The sequence below is a fragment of the Pteropus alecto genome, unplaced genomic scaffold (genome assembly GCF_000325575.1).
Source record: "Pteropus alecto unplaced genomic scaffold, ASM32557v1 scaffold484, whole genome shotgun sequence".
Taxonomy (NCBI): Eukaryota; Metazoa; Chordata; class Mammalia; order Chiroptera; family Pteropodidae; genus Pteropus; species Pteropus alecto.
This window is the reverse complement of record NW_006435778.1, coordinates 1,667,701-1,684,221: the sequence shown is the minus strand read 5'-3', so window position 1 is coordinate 1,684,221 and position 16,521 is coordinate 1,667,701. Positions and strand designations below refer to the sequence as shown.

The 16,521-nt window shown below is 34.0% G+C and overlaps 1 protein-coding gene across 1 annotated transcript in view; it reads left to right on the top strand.

Annotated features, from left to right (window-relative positions):
- The first annotated feature begins 6 nt into the window (after nt 1–6).
- ZSWIM5 (zinc finger SWIM-type containing 5) overlaps nt 7–16,521 on the top strand; it is a 147,342-nt gene continuing 130,827 nt past the window's right edge. The window contains exon 1 of the mRNA XM_006911420.1: nt 7–101. The gene's annotated coding sequence lies outside the window, so the exon portion shown is untranslated. The remainder of the gene's footprint in view (nt 102–16,521) is intronic.

Sequence of the window (16,521 nt, the reverse complement as noted above, 5' to 3'; positions counted from 1 at the left end):
CGGGCTGGGCGCAGGGGCAGGAGCAGCTGGCGAGGGGCTGCCGTTCCGCCGAGGCATCCGTCTGCTGGACAGCGGCTCGGTGGAGAACGTGCTGCAAGTCGGTAGGTGCTCGCCCGGCCTGTCCTTCCGCAGGTGCTCTTCGGCAGGTACCTTCTCTCTGCGCGAGCCCTGGGCCGAGACCCCGGCTTTCTGCCTAACTCTTGTTCCCCTGCCGAAGGACAAACTAGTCACGTAAAAACTTTTCTCAACATTTCCTTCAGGTCCACTGCAGCTCTTTCCCCCACTGGCCCTCTACCCCTCTTTTTTTTGTTGTTGTTTGAAGAGCGAATAGGTCTATTTTTTACTCTTCATTCTACACCCCCACACCGAAGGCAAAAAGAATGGGGGAGGAATGCCTTTTTGTATGTAATAATTTCGGGAATGTTTTTCAAATTTAAGTTTAGGAGAGAATCGTTAGTAAATCTGGAGCAAGCGGTCTTACAAGGAGTGTGTGAGGGACAGGCTGTCGAGGGCAATCTATAGTCTTAGATTGAAGCAGAGTATAATTAACTTTAAAATTGGAAAAAATCAACAAAATACAGTGCATTTCAGACGGTTAAAATTTTCTGCTTTAATATTTTTTCCCTGTGGACCCGCGATACTTGGAAATCTAGGCTGCGGACTTAACAATAACGGAAGATGGAAATGTGACAGCTTCTCTTCTCCACACCCCCACCACCCAAGGAAAAAAAAGCTACACAATCTGGAGTGGGGGTGGGGTCTGTCTTCCTTGTCACACTGGGGTAAATCAAAAGCTGGTCACGTTGGGTTTTTCAAATGCTTCTTATTTAACAAGTCTTCGTATTTGCTTTTGTTTTATCTTTGTGGGAAAATGAAAAATGATTTCTTTTGCTTTTACTCCTCCAGAGCTTCTAGGCAGTTTGTTAATCTTATGAAATATACAGTAGTCCCGATTTGTGGAATGGTTAGGGAGAAAGGAAAAAAAATGACATTGTTTAACATTGACTTGGTACGTGGAAAATTGAAGCACTGGTTTTTTTTCTATCTGGATTATTAGCATTCTGGAAGTGCACATTATCTTTATGCATTTTATTGTACAGAATACGCTCATATTTGTTGAAAAAAATGTTGATTTTTGAAAGGAGTTAGAGAGAGGTTGTTTTTAGAATTAAGCAAGCATAAGAACACACATACACATGCACTCCAAACATCTCTCTTCTCCCCTGGTGAAACTAACATATTTGATTTTTTTCTTTTGAAGAGTAGTACATTGTGGTGTTTCATATAATCTACTTCTGGTTATTGAGAATCACTGAATCCTGTGTTTCTTTTCAAAACAACAGTGTATCACAATTTGTTTTGCAAATGTGAAATGTAAATTTATCTACTTTTATACTGTGTCAAATACAATGACAGTGGGTTGAGAAAGTTTTGTTTATTTGAAAAAGGCTAGTCTTTGTGTGTATTTTTGAAAGAATGAATTGAATGATCAGATAATTAAGATGTACAGCTTTAACACTGAAATACTGAAAACATGAAAATGAACATAGGCATTTATTTCTCTATTAGTCTGTAAACTTTATTCTTTGTATGAGTTTAGCTCAGTTAACTTTTAAGATTCTCGTTTAAAATATTTTAAATTGAAAAGTGTCAATTTAGTGGTCGTTTTATAGTTAGAAATGGATTTTAAAGACTTCAAACTTGAGGGAACAAGTGAGGGAAAGGAAGAATTTTTTAAAGAGGTATATATTTTGAAAGTGAATATAATGTCAAGTTCCAAATGAAATCAGATTTTGCGGGTGATCCAGGTCATGTTTAAATCAGATATTTTTCTTTCATAATACCATAGTTGGCATGCTTATTGGGGGTAATGAGCTTTGTATGATAGTTTCCGGGTCTGGAGAAAAGACACATAAGATTCTCATTCTGGATTTTATAGATGAAGGTAAGAGAATGAATTAATCACTTTTAGTTGTGTAATCCTATTTGCGAACCACGAGCTGTGTAATTATTATTTTTCTGACCTTACTTTATGCTAATGAGTGTGGAAGAGAAAGATATTCCATTCTGTATCATTATGAGTGCTGTTTCTTGGCATGAACCACCCACCTTTTAATATGTAAAATTAGAGACTCATCACTCATCTCTTAAACTTAAAATGTGAGTATGTGGCTTAATCTAGAAGATAGGTTTAATAAAAGTATTACCAAAAATTGAGTAATACTTGATTATTCTTGCTATATACAAATTATGCATATGATATTATTTTAATATTTTTTCCCTGTGGACCCGCGATACTTCATTGCAAACTCAATTCAATTACTAAGAGGTGAAAATTAAAAATTCTACATATTTCCTTCCTGTTTTCTAAGCCATAGTTATAACCTCAGAATTGGGAAGTTAGTCAAAGCTGATGCTTTAGTAAGGAAGGGAAGGTAGGGCATTTCTATAACAACATCCTTTTAAAGAAAAGATTCATAAGGGGATTTAACTGGAAAAAAACCAAAAAGACCTTAAAATAAAAATAAATTTTTATTTATTTTTTAAAAAATAAATGCATTTAAAAAGTAAAAACTGTACAACACAAAACAAATAAATTAGACAACACCAACAAAAAACTTGTACAAAAAGTAAGTATATTAAATTCAGTAAATTCTGATTACTTTCCACATGGAATCTGGTGATGGGAAATCATGGACTGGCTAAAAAGCAAGTACTCTGTAGGTAACATCAAATTTTAAATCACAACTAAAACTTTCCCAGCTTGATGTAAACAAATGGGAGAACTATAAGTTTTAAGCTCAAAGGATACATTTCTTTTACATAACAGCACTGAATCAGAAGTATTGTTCCTTTTAAAAGGAGAAAATTGTAAATTAGTCTTTTCGTAGACATCTGTAAGTTTGAAGCTGTGTGAATAGACTTACAGTCTGATCACTCAGTATTATGAAGGTAATAGAGTTCAGATGTTTTAAGTATCTGCATTTTAACCTGTTTGAGAAGCCCATGAAAATAGCAATAGCATAAACCTTGGGAAAATGCTTATTCAGGAGTCTGCAGATGGCATAAGAATAGGACAACGGTAATTTACTAATAATTTTAAGACGTGGACCCATTTTGCTATCCATATTTTAAATTAATTTGTCTTTGATAAAATTTAAAGATGTGTGCCTTCTCAGGGAAATCTGAATTGATTGAGGGAAAAGAAGCATTAACAATGTTTCTCTCTTAAATGCAGAAATATTTTATTTAGTTAGATTAGATATTTAGATTTTTAGAAGTTGGGTTAAGGCATGCTAGGGGCCTTCTGTGCAGGTATATCCTAATTATATAAATACCCAGAAATTTTCGTAGATTCTGACAGTCTGCTTCAACAAAACTGCATATTTTTGGTCTATACATTTTCTAATAAGCATATAATTTGTCCTTGGATAGTCTTCAAGATTAGAGTCACAATCCTGTGTGTCTGTCTTCACATGGCCATTTTATAAGGACAGCAGTCATATTGGAGTAGGGGCCCACTTTACTCCAGTATGACTTCATTTTAACTAAATACATGTGCAATGACTCTATTTCCAAATAAGGTCATGGTCTGAGGTACTGGGGCTTAGGACTTCAACATGTCATTCTTTAGGGAACACAACTCAACTCATAATAGCTTTTCATACTTGTTTCTTGTTGTGTAACAGTTTCATGTGAATTTTAAACTTTTTTACATTGACTATGGCTTAAATTTTAAAATCACTGCATTCATTTAATTAGGTAAGCATTATTTTAATGTAATTGCTTTAATTTGCATAATTAATTATTAATATTTTTTTAAATGTGTGGAACTTTTTTGACAAATGAGTAGTCATTTAAAGGTTAAAACTGTCATTCTTTATGAAAGATTATGACTATGCAATTCAGTACTCAGGGTATACATGCATGCATGACCAGATTACTGTGGGATATTGTTTTTATGCATAGCATTTATAAGTCATCTTTAGAAATAAGTAATCCTGAAAGCATATGAACCATATCTTACCCAAGTTACATGATTTAGAATTAGAATTTGATAATAGAAATAGACTACAATTCGTTCCATTTCTTTGTTAAAGTTCTCACCGAGTTCATCTACTCTTCCCCTAAATTCATTGAGCATTACAGTCCATTCCAGATTACTTTTATGTGAATTTTCTGCCTTGTGATTTATTTATATGCTGTTTCTTTCCTGATGTATTGACCACTTTTCACTTGTCATTGAGCTGGTATGTCAAGGAAATCATACTCATTATAATATTAGTGTTATCATTATTATATCATATGCTAAATTACTCTGATACTTTTCATGATCATATATAGTCAAACTGATTAATTCTTCGTTCTCAGTATTGAGAAAAATTGTCCTCCCTCTTTGAATGTATGTGATCCGCCCTAAATTGGTGCTCAGTAAATGTTATTATGAATGAATAAATTGTTAATTAACACTTTTATATTTATGTAGTATGGACATATGTTTTCATTGATTTATATCATTGATTTGTATGTAACTGGAACCTAGGAGATATACTGGCATTTTGTAATTTCTGGATGTTTCTGATTTTTGAAATATTACATAGATTAAAAAAAAATCCTTGAAGATTATTATTAACATGATCTCGATTCATTCATTGAACATTTAATCACTTGTTTAATGTGAGGCTCAGTAAGTAATTGTTTACTTGTTTTTGGTGGAAATCATTCCACAATACTTTGTATTTTCCTGCCTTAGAATACAAACACAGGTTGGACACTGAAGCCAAAGCTTTTAAGGACTACATTATGTTGCCATTTTTATGTAGATAGGAGGTTATAAACTGAGTCAGTATCTGACTAAGAGTTTCTCTGAAACCTGTTTTGTATGGTTTTATGTATGATACATATATTTTGGTCGTTTGCTTGTTTCTCATTATAATGGAGTGATGAGTATGGTATGTAGAAGAGTATAATGTTGTTACTTTCTTTAAAAAGACTGTTGAAAAGGTAAAGTATCCTTCTCCCTAGTGGTTTTCTTGTGTTAAGAACAGTTGTTTGTATACTTATTATCATTAGTACTTAAGGAAATGCAAATCAAAACTCAATAAGCAGAATGACTAAAAATAAAAGACTTACAATACCAAGTGGTAGCAAGGATGTGAAGCAACTTGAACTCTTCTTACCTTGCTGGTGGGAATGCAAAATGATACAGCCATTTTGGAAAACAATCGTTTATGAAGTTAACCATATATTTAATCATAAGATTCAGCAGCACTGTTCTTAATTATTTAGAGAAATGAAAACATGTTCACATAAAGACTTGTACTTGAATATTCAGAGCAGCTTTATTCAGAATAGCCCTAAACAGGAAACAACCCAAATGCCTATCAAATTGCTGAATAGGTAAAAGAAACTGTTGTATAGCCATATGATAGACTACTCTTTAGCAATAAAAAAGGACAAACTGATAGTTAAGCGACTTGGATGTATCTTAAAAGCATTATGCTAAATAAAAGAAGCCAGTTCAGAAAGAGTACATACAAAACAATTTTATGTATGTGAAATTTTAGAAAGCTCAAAGCTATAGTGACAGAAAGTAGATCAGTGGTTGCTAGGGGAGAGAAAAGTAGGGTATGAGGAAACTTTTTTGGGCGATAGAAATGTTCTATATCATGATTATGGTAGTGGTTACATGACTATTCATTTGTAGAAACTTATTGAATTGTATACTTAAAATGAGTAACTTTGATTGAATATAAATTGTACTTAAAGATTAGGTTTTAAAGGAAAAAGTAGTGAGTTTCACTATTCTTAGTGTTATCAACATTTTTAAAACATTGTAGGCGACAAAGCATTATATAATATTACACAAATGTCAACTTTCTTTTCTACTTCAATCTATTCTATCTATCTTTAGATTTATTAATGCATCTCAATGAAAATTATTCTTTACCACTTAAAGAATGTCTATTTTGAAAAGGTCTTATGCAAAAGTATATAAATTCTTGTCATTGTCACCATCAAAAGACACTTGTATAAATGTGATGCCAAGATATCATTTTCTTCATGTTTGTTCACTCATTCATTCATTTATAAAACTTATATTTAATATTTTTCAATGTTCTGTGAAAAATAGTACATAATTTCTACATTTAAGGAGTACATAGTATAGAATAAACAGATAAAATAGCATTTAACACCAGGTTTTGTAATGTTAGAGGTAGTTATGGTGGAGGCAAAGAGTAGGAAGTGATTAACTGGAGAAATGGGAACAGCTGTATATATTGCTCTATCTTAATATAATTTCAACGATGAGAAATATTAAAATTGTCTAATATTACAAAAAGATTGAAAACACTATTTGTTGCTTACAAGTTATATTAATCCTTCATGAAATTCCTTTTGTATTGACATTTCTATACTCTAGTCCATACATGATTCAAAGGAGTAACTTTGGCAGGCGGGACGATGACAAAAATATTACCTGATATTAATAATTTTTCTCAGAATAATTTCACAGATTTCTGTTTTTAGAATAGCTTTGTTATCTTTTATAATCCTTTCTTTCCTTTTAAAAAAATTGTTGCTTTTAGGTATAAATGTATGATAGAGCTAATCAGCAAAATAGATTTTGGTCTATCCATTCATTATTTTATGGTCTGTAAGCAACAGGAAAATGTATTATGTCTTTGAAAACCTTGGAGATAATTATATTTTTTCCCCGTTCATTCATGGTTTTATTGAATGGAAACCTGAAGCATTAATATATTCAGGAAAAGCCAGCCTGTTTTTATTTTGCTTAAATATATCAACACCTGATAAAGTGTCACATGACTGGCAAGCATCAACATACACTGGTGTTAGCAATATAAAATCATTCCCCATGTTATAGCTTACTATAGCGAAAAAATAATCTTGCTAATCTTTTCTCTCACTCAGTATTTATTATTGTACCCTACTATAATATATTTGCATTTATGTATCATTATCACATACAATATATAATAACAATATAATATAATCACATATATTCAGGGACTGTGCAGCAGGTAGCCTCAGAATTCTAGCTTCTCACGGTGTCTGAATTTCTTCAACTGGGAGTGGATAAAGTGATGGTACCAGTGGTCGTTTTGAGGATAAATTAATATGTAAAATATTTAAAATAGAGCCTAGCACTTAAGTGCTATGTAAATATTCACTATTATTATTTTACCAAAATGGTTGAGAGTATTCTGTGTTACCTTTCCTTCTTCAACCTTCTCCCCACCTCTGAAGCCTTTTCAGTTTGACTTGTGCTTTCACTCACTTTATTAAAATTGATCTCTTAAAGGTCACCAGTGACCCACGATGCCAACACAGTATCCTTTTTCCAGTCCTCATCCTTCATGACCTCTGTATAGAATTTTCTGTAGTCTACTACCCTTTCCTTTTGAAATGCTTCTTCCTAGGTTTTTGTTTTACTTTGTCATTCTGGTTTTCTTTCTATGTTTCTTCTTTATTCTCTTACCTGTAAAAGTGGGATGTACCTTTTTGCCTCAAGCTTTCTAATGTAGCAATCTTATTTATTTCTATAGCTTTGATTACTGTTTTGTGAGCATAAGATAGCATCATATATTGTAGTGGTTTCAGTTTTGTTTACAGCAAACCCACCTCATTTTCAGGCAAAATCTTAGATGGTATTCAAGTTTTTGCAGCAGAAAAATTTGAGCTATTTTGGGGATTGAGATGGAGTCAGCTTTTTCCCTTTGAATCTCTGATGTACATCCAAACAATCTTATTTTGAGATTTGGAGTCAGGAGATCTGCCTTAACTTCTCTATTGTAAAAGTATCAGGATTTTTGCGAGATTCTAGATAAACTATGTTAAAGTTCTTTATAAATGTCACTGTGCAAATAGTGTGACTATTAAGTCTGCATTGTTGTTTTTCTCGTGGAATTCAAGATCAGCATGCATATTTATTTGCCTGCTAGATATTTCTAAATGGATACCCTACTAGCCACTCAAAATCAACATACCTGATAAGGGATTAATGTCCAGAATATATAAAGAATTACAACTTAACAACAACCTGATTAAAAAAGGGCAAAGGATTTGAATAAACACATCTACAAAGAAGATATGCAAATGGACAATAAGCACATGCAAAGATGCTAAACATCACTAATCATTAGGGAAATGCAACTCAAAACCACAATGGGGTACCACTTCATACCCATTAGGACGGCTATTATCAAAAAAAACCCCAGAAAATAACAACTGTTAGGTTATGAAGAAATTGGAACCCTTGAGCTTTGCTGGTGGTAATATAAAATGGTGTTGCTGCTGTGGAAAATGGTATGGCAGTTCCTCAAAAAATTAAACATAAAATTACCATATGATCCAGCAATTCCATTTCTGGGTATATAAAAGAATGGAAAGCAGGAACTCATTCAAATATTTGTACACTCTCGTTTATAGCAGTATTAGTTACAGTAGCTAAAGGTGTAAGCAACCTTTATCCATCGACATAAATGGATAAACAAAATTTGGTATATACGTACAATGGAATGTTATTCAGCCTTAAAAAGGAAGAAAATCCTGATATATGCTACAGTGTGCATGAAACTTGCAGACATTATGTTAAGTGAAATAAGCCCAATACAAAAGGCCAACAATTATATGATTCTATTTATACGAGCCACCTAGAATAGGCAAACTCATAGAGAAAGTAAAATAGGGGTCACCAGGGGCAGGGGAGAGTTGGAAATGAAGCGTTATTTTTTAATGGGTACACAGCATTTTATCGTGGGATAATAAAGTTCTGGAGATGGATAGTGGTGGTGGTTGCACAGCATTGGGAATGAATTTAATGCTACTGAACTGTATACTTAAAAATGGTTAAATAGTAAATGTTATGTATATTTTACCACTGTAAAAAGCTTTTTTTTTTTTAGGCCACACATTATATGATTCCATTTATATGAAATGTCCAGAATAGGCAAATCCTAGAGACAGAAGGTAGATTAGTAGTTCCTGTGGGCTGGGGTAAGGGAAGTAATTGCTAACGGGTATGGGGCTTCCTTTTGGGGTGATGAAATGTTCTAAAATTAGGTAGTAGTGATGGTTGCACAAATTGGTGAATATACTAAATACCACTGAATTGTACACTCTAAAAGTGAATATTATAGTATATGACTTATATCACAATAAAGCTGTTATTAAAAAGCAAATATTCCAAATAGCAAAAAAAAAAACAAAAACAAAAACAAAAATCAAAACAACCTTCAAAGACATTATATTTTTTAGAGAATGAAGTCTAAATTCCTAAGCCTTATTTTTGGATACCTGGGTTCAAATTCATTTTGCCACTTTCTAGCTGTGTAACCTGGGTGACAAATTACTTAACCTCTCTGGGCCTTAGTTTCTTCATTTGTAAAATGGATACACAGTATTATCTCAGAATGTTTATATCATAGTTAAATGAGATAAACTATTGGCAGTCAGCTCGGAATTTCTTACACATTGTAGGGGTACTATGAATATTAGTTCTCTTTTTTTCCCCTTCTTTGAATCTTAACAGTCTATGTAACTATTCTTAAAAGGGCCATTTGCTTGTTTACTTAGGAGAAATTAAACTTTCTTTCCACTTTAGTCCTATGCATTAGTCCACAATTGTTCACTGAGTACCTATTATGTGCCTGGCTCTGGTCTAGCCATTAGAGATGTGGCAGAGAATAAAATAAAGTTTCATGGAACATACATTTTAGTAAGGAGACAGATAGTACTTTCCACTTTCAGTTTTTGTTATAATCGTTACAGATGTTATCTTCTCTTCCAGTCTGCACGTGCTTCCAGGGCAAGCAAGGACTGTATCCTACAGTATATTCAGCATCCAGCATAATACTTAGTAGGTTTCATAATGGACTTTTAAGAGGTCTTTGTGAAACTGAATTGAGAACATTATCGTGTTCATTTCTATGACTTTCATAATAGTGATTCCCAGCACTAGCTGTTTTACACATAGGTCACTTACTTGAGGAGCTTTGGTAAAGTACAGATCCTGGGGCTCCACTTTTGGAAATTCTAGTTGAATAATACTGGAATGGGGCTCAAGAATCTGTATTTTTGATAAACTCTCCAGGTTTACATGTTTGGGAACTACTGTTCCATAGCACTAACCACAGTGCTTTACATAGAAGGTGATTAGTAAATATTGGTTGAATTGATTTATTGATCGATTTATACACTGGTTTATTCCACACCAGGTTTGGAACTTATGGGTAGAATTGAATTAAGTGGATAGACTGGATTCAGGAAAGAGTTATATGAAAAAATCTTTAATCTCAGCAATTTGCTGGTATTAGGAAAATCACTAATATCTATCCTTTGTTTTAAAAATCCTAGTTCTTAACATAGTTTATTCAAAATAATTCTCTATATTTTAATAGATACATAAGTTTTTGAAAAAACATTGAAAGACTGAAAGGATTTACATCAAACTGATAATCTCTGTGAAGAGAAAGGAGAATGAGTGGTAACTAAGAGGAAATTTATTTTAATCTTAATTTTGTTTGGATTATTTTATGATGAGAACCTGTTTATGTATTTCTTGTGTAATAATGTAATTAAAATAAAGACAGTATGGTTTATTCAGATACATTTTTGGGGGGGGGGTCAAGATCTTTTGCCCTTTTAAATTAACATGAGTTAGAAGTCCTCTTAACTTTATAAACCTGGTTTTGGTCAAGGGTTCTTGACCTGGCATCAGTAAATGGCTTGTAGGGTTCCATGAACTCCTGGAATTATTTTCAGATTTTACAAACATGGACTTTTGAGAGAAGACAGCCCATAACTTTCATTGGCTACTCAAAGGGATCCATGATTCAAGTTCAGGAACTAATTTATGCAGAAGAATATCCTTTATTAAATAAAACTTCTGCAATTCCTCTACTGCCTTTGAGCCTTGATGTATATAATATGGGTGAATGTGATTCAATTAACTTTTCTTATTCTGCATGTTTTCAGGTTATGAATTAAATAGTTGCTTTATTTTCTTAAAGGTTAAAACAGCTCTACTATTTGTTACTTCTGCTAGTTAAATATTTCATTTGACATCTCTGATATATTCATCCTGTTCTACTATTTATCTAAATGCTGCTATATATATTGCTTTTTTGTTGTTTCAACATAATGATGGCTTGACATTATTGTGCCAGAGACAACTGAGTTTTAATGATTTTCTCTAGCTAAAATAAAATAATATCCTATGAAGTTACCGAACAGGGTAGGTCATAGCTACCTTTTTATTTGAATCTTCCTATGGAATCAGGTTTTTTAGGTTATGTTCCCTGAGAAATAGAATCTGAGATGGAGATTTGCTTGCAGAACGTTTATTGAGGAACAATACTTGTAATAGAGTGAACGAAGCAAGTTTAGGAGAGCAGAGAGATTGTATTGATGCAGTTGCAACAGAGACTTTAGTCTATCCTTTTGGGAACTGTAGAGCTAGGATGACACCTCAGAGTTAGTTGTCCAGAATTGGATGTGAGCTGACCTGAGGGGATGGAAGCATGACCTTGAGTAAAGCCTTTTTTTTCCTGTGGTAGAGATGGAGATGAACTCACACTTCTTCCCAGCTGCAGGAAGTGCTTGCAGCAGAGAGCTTCCAGCTGTCAGCTGGTTCAGCATCTGCCTCAGCTTTAGAGAGCTGCTCCACCCAAAGTCACGGTCTTCTACGGGCAGCTTGCAAATGGCTGAGCAAGTTGGAATTATAAAGGTCCAATTATTTTGGCCTAACGTGAAACTCATTGACGGGTGATACTTGCTCCAGAGAGCTGTACTTGGTGGTCAGGCCTGCATTGTAGTTTGACTTCTTCCTCTTCTTAGTCTTGCTTCTGTTGCCTTTCTTCACAGATATTGATTTCTAGATAAGTATCCTGCATCCCAAACTCCATCTCAGTGTCTGCTTTCAGAGAACTCAACCCAGGATACTTTGGTTGAGGGCAGTTTGTGGAGGAAGACTTAGTTGTGAACTGCTAGCAGCTAGCTCTGTCTCTTGGAAGTTAGAGGAGTGAATGCTTTGGTTCTGAAGGGAATATCTATCTGGTCATTGCACTCCTTGTGCCTCTTGAACTCATTTCATATAGTAAATTCACCCCAATGCAGGAGCAACTTCTCTAGCATTATTTGGTCTTTTATTTTCTGGGGAATTTGCAAGAGAAAGGTTAGTAGGCCAATTACAACCTCTGCAGCTACAGCTAGTCTCCAGATCACAGCTGATACTCACTGTCTCCCTCCTTTAATCTCCGTTCTAGATTCTTGGCCAGAATCTTTGCTTGTCTAGGTGGCTTACCAGATGGGCTGACTGTCATGAGTGAGGAGCCTGAGCCTAGTTACCATGCCGTTTTAAAGCCTTGGCCACTGTACTTGTTCATTTACTGTCGACATTGGGCAGGGGAGTACCAAGACATGCCCCGTGATAACCTGGGTGCTAAATGTCATCTACTCCCTGATGTTACTTTTCTTTGTGTTGGTGAGTCTATCTTATAAACACCATATGTTGCTAAGGTAGCACATTATGTGACATTAAAATCAGGTCTATTATGTAGTCTTTAAAGAGCAAATAAAACATTATTGAATCTACTTTATTAATGTTTCTTTGATACATTATCAGGGTGCTAATTGCAGAGGCTTATAGATTGTCTATCTTTTGCAAATATTATTAATATATCATCAGGATAATTAGCAACAAAAGAAGTCACTCAACCAAAATCTTATGTTTTTATGTCTAGTATCTTAATGTAGTTTTATTTAGAGCTTATTGAGTAATGAGTGGTTTTCTAGTACCTACTCCCCATTACCTATTCACTTAGAGGTTAGGATTAAAAAATTGAGGAGTTGGATTTTATCTTACTGCAATTATATAGCCATGTGATAAATATGTCATTTAGCAAACCATCAAGACAAATTAACATTGCTGGAAAGTTTTAGTAAGGAAGCTATCTTCCCTCTGCTTTGGGCCCAAGGCTGCCTATGAGACTCATGTGCACTTGCTTGCTCCCTCGTTCCCTCGCTCCCTCGCTCCCTCGCTCCCTTGCTCCCTAGCTCCTTCTCTCTCTCTTCTTCCCTCCCTCTCTCCTTCCCTCTCTCCCTCCCTCCCTGACACTTTTAGTAAGATATAATTCACATACCAGACAATTCACTCATTTAAAATGTATGATTAAATGGTTTTTAGTATATTCAGGGATATGGACAGCTATCACCACAGTCAATTTTAGAACATTTTCATCATCATAAAAGAAATTTTGTGCTCTTTAATATCATTCCCCATCCTCCCATCCCTTCTAGCCCTTAAGCAACCACTACTTTCTGTCTCTATTCCTATTGTGGACATTTTGTATAAATGGGAGTCTTGCATAATACCACTACACCAGAGATGCTGGTTTTTTATATAAATGGAATCATGTGATATGTAGTCTTTAGAGACTGGCTTCTTTCACTTAGCATACATAGTGTTTTCAGGGTTCCTCTGTGTTGTAATGTGTATCAGTACTTCATTCCTTTATGACTGAATAATATTCTGTTGTATGGATATACTTCATTTTGTTTATTCATTTATTAGTTTTTGGACTTTTGAGTTGTTTCCTTTTGGTTATGAATAATGCTACCATGAATATTCATGTACAAGATTTTATGTGGACATATGTTTTCATTTCTTTGGGGAATAGAATTGTTGGGTCATGTGATAACCCTATGTTTAACTTTTTGAAAAACTGCCAAACTATTTCTCCAAAGTAGCTGTACCATTTTATAATCTAACCAGATTTATATGAGGATTCCAGTTTCTCTGCATCCTTATCAACACTTGTTACTATCGATCTTTATTATTGCCATCCTAGTGAAGGCAAAGTGGTATTTCATTGTGGTTAGTTTTGATTTTCAGTTCCCTGATGACTAATTATGTGGAGCATATTTTCATGTGTTTATTGTTCATTTGTATATCTTCTTTGGAGAAAGGACTATTCAGATCCTTTGCCCATTTTTAAATTGGGTTATTTGTCTTTTTATTACTGAGTTGTAACAACTCATTATTCGAGATACTAGTCCTTTATCAGATATATGATTTGCAAACATATTCTCCCATATTGTAGGTTGTCTTTTCACTTTTTAAATAGTATCCTTTGAAGAACAAAAGTTTTTAATTTGGATGAAGTACAGTTTATCTCTTTTTTCTTTGTTGCTTGTGCGTTTGATAGCATGTCTAAGAAACCATTGCCTAATCCAAGGTCATGAAGATTTACTCCTGTGTTTCTTTCTAAGAGTTTTATAGTTTTAGCTCTTATATTTATGTCTAGATTCCATTTTTGAGTTGATTTTTTTATATGATATTATTTTTAATTAATTTATTTACTTTTGTACATGATATTAGAAAGGTCTTCAACTTCCTTCTTTTGCATGTGGCTATCCAGTTGTCTCAGCAGTATTTATTTAAATGACTATTCTTTCTCCATTGACTGGTTTTGTCACTGTTGTTGAAAATTAATCGACCATAGATAGGTTTATTTCCAGACTCTTTATTTCATTTCATTGATCTATATGTTTGTCTTTATGCCAATAACACACTGTCTTGATTACTGTTACTCTGTAGTAAGTTTTAAAATTGGAGATGTGTGAGTTTCCAACTTTGTTCTTTTTCTTTTTCCAATTTTATTGAGATAACTGACATATAACATTGTACAAATTTAAGGTGTACAGTGTGATAATTTGATACACATATATTGTGAAGTTTTTTTTTTTACCACAGTAAGATTAGTTAACATCCTTCACCTCACAAAATTACCATTTTGTTGTTGTCTTGGTGGTGAGAACATTAAAGCTCTACTCTCAGCAACTTTCAAGAATACAATACACTATTTTTTTAAATTTATTTTTCAATTATAGTTGACGTACAATATTATATTAGTTTCAGGTGTACAACGTAGTGACTGGTGATCACTGATAGGCCTAGTACCCTCTAATACCATACAATTATTACAATATTATCGTCTCTTTTCTATGCTGTATTTTACCTGCCTATGATTATTTTTATAACTGGCAATTTGTATTTCGTAATCCCTTTCATTTTTATCACCCACCCCCAACCCCTGTCCTATCTGGCACCCAATAGTTTGTTCTCTGAATCTATGGATGTGTTTTTGTTTTGTTTGTTTATTTACTTTGTTTTTAGATTCCACATATAAGTAAAATAATAAGTAGATCCACTTATGTTGTCACAAATGGTAAGATTTCATTCTTTTTTACAGCTAAATGATGTTTCACTGTATATATGTACCACATCTTTATGCATTTGTCTATAATGCTGTAGTGAACACAGGGGTGCATATATCTTTTCAAATTAGTGCTTTAGATTTCTTCAGATAGATACCCAGAAGTGGGATTGCTGGGTCATATAGTAGTTCTAATTTTAATTTTTTGAGGAACCTCCATACTGTATTCCATAGTGTCCGCACCAGTTACAGCCCCACCACCAGTGCATGAGAGTTTCCTTTTCTCTACATCCTCACCAGCATTTGTTTGTTGATTTATTGATGGACAGCCATTCTGATAGGTGTGAGGTGATATCTCATTGTAGTTTTAATTTGCATTTCCCTGATGATTAGGGGCATTGACCATTTTTTCATATGTCTATTGGCCTTCTGTCTTCTTTGGAGAAATGTCTACTCTGCCCATTTTTTAACTGAATTGTTTGGGGTTTTTTTTGATATTAAATTGTATAAGTTTATATATTTTGGATATTAACCCCTATCAGGTTAACATTTCTTGTAATCTGGTTTAGTGGTAATGAAGTCCTTTAGCTTTTTCCTGTCTGGGAAACTCTCTTTATCTCTCCTTTCATTTTCTAAATGATAGCCTTACTGGGTAGAGTAGTCTTAGTTGTAGGTCTTTGCTTTTCATAACTTTGGACGTTTCATGCCATTCCCTTCTGGCCTGCAAAGTTTCTGTTGAGAAATCAGCTGATTATCTTATGGGAGCTCCCTTGTAGTAACTAACTGCTTTTCTCTTGCTACTTTTAAGATTCTGCCTTTGTCTTTAACCTTTGGCATTTTCATTATGATGTGTCTTGGTGTGGGCCTCTTGTTAGGGACTCTCTGTGCTTCCTGGACTTGGTATGTCTATTTCCTTTGCCTGGTTAGGGAAGTTTTCAGTCATTATTTCTTCAAATGGGTTTTCAATCCCTTTCTCTCTTTCTTTTCCTTCTGCTAATGTTAGTATGCTGGATATTGTTACAGAGGTCCCTTAAACTACGCTTATTTTGGGGGGTTTCTTTTTTCTTTTGGCTATGTCGATTAGGTGTTTCCCACTACCTTGTCTTCCAAATTGCTGATTCGATCCTCTGCTTCATCTGGTCTGCTGTTGATTTCCTCTAGCGTAGTCTTCATTTAAGATATTATATTCTTTATTTCTGACTGGTTCTTTTTTATGTTTTCTATAGCCTATGTTATGTTTTCTATTTCATTGTTGAAGTTCTTAGTGAGTTAATCTATT